A 1,514-nucleotide genomic window follows, 5' to 3' on the forward strand; every position below is an offset into this window, starting at 1 on the left:
TTTTTTTTTTTTTTCTGACAGGGTTTCTCTGTATAGCCCTGGCTGTCCTGGAACTCACTCTATAGACCAGGCTGGCCTTGAACCCAGAAATCTGCCTGCCTCTGCCTCCCAAGTGCTTGGATTAAAGATATTGAGTGAAAAGATCAGCTCTGGAAATTTGAGAAAGTCATGGAATACCTGCCCCTCCAGAAGGCAGAGAGTAACATTCCCCAGACCACAGGATGGGAACTGACTTGCTGATGGGGACACATTCTGCAAGTTGGACCATTGCCCACCTTTCAACAAGAAAAGTCCTTGCCACCTCATTCCCTAAAGACCTTGACTGCTGCCCCGAAAACTGTATGAAAGCTCACTGTAAAAGCTGTGCGGGATCACTGCCTCTCCTTCGGATCTGGGATGACTCTAGAGCACTGGAAAAATAAATTCCTCTTACTTTTTGCATGGATTCCAGCTCCATGTGGTTCACTCAGGGGATCCCCAGTAAGCTAAGGCTCAACAGTCTTACAGCACCACCATTGCCCAGCCACAGGTCTGTGTTTCCTTTTTCCAGTGCTGCCACTGCATATGATCCAGTGCATATGATTCATTAATTATAGTCTAATTATATTGTTGTTTCTCTAGGAAATGATAAGCCTTCACCTTTTTTGTCTTCTGATAATTTACTATATTATAAATTCCTTGAATTTTTGTTGGTTTGGGAACTTTCTATGGAAAAACAGTTTTAGTTTTCTAGTCAAGACCTGAAAGGGCTGGGCGGTGGTGGCACACGCCTTTAATCCCAACACTTGGGAGGCAGAGGCAGGCAGATTTCTGAGTTCGAGGCCAACCTGGTCTACAGTGTGAGTTCCAGGACAGCCAAGGTTACACAGAGAAACTCTGTCTTGCGGGGGGGAAAGAAAGACCTGAAAGGATTACCTGTCCTCATTTCTTGGAAAATCTGTGTTTTCCAGTTCTTGCAATTGTCAATGTTTGGAGTTTTACACCTTAAATGATTGATATGGTTTGGGTTCTCTCTTTTTTTTTAAATTTTTTTGATTGGATATTTTCTTTATTTACATTTCAAATGTTTTCCCCTTTACAGTTTCCCCCTTCGGAAGCCCCTTATACAATCCCCCCTCCTCCTGCTTCTATGAGGGTGCTTCCCCCACCCACCCACCCACCTACTCCCATCTTCCAGCCCTAGCATTCCCCTACAGTGGGACATAGAACCCCTTCAGGCCCAAAGGCTTCTCATCCCACTGAGATTCCATCAAACCACAAATAGCATGAAAGTCATTAAGAAAAAGAATGATAATAAATGTTGTGGAGCTGTTAAGAGAAGGGAAACCTTATGCATTTTTGGCTAGAGTATTAACTGGTTTGGTCACTATAGGAGTTTCTCAAAATACTAAAATTACATCAACTTTATGACCTATCTGTACCACTCCTGGGTGTTTACCTAAAAGGCAGTAAGTCAACATAGGATAGAAATATGTGCACATCTTTTCTTTCCTTCCTTCCTTCCTTCCTTCCTT

Source organism: Mastomys coucha, unplaced genomic scaffold, assembly GCF_008632895.1.
Source record: "Mastomys coucha isolate ucsf_1 unplaced genomic scaffold, UCSF_Mcou_1 pScaffold1, whole genome shotgun sequence".
NCBI lineage: Eukaryota > Metazoa > Chordata > Mammalia > Rodentia > Muridae > Mastomys > Mastomys coucha.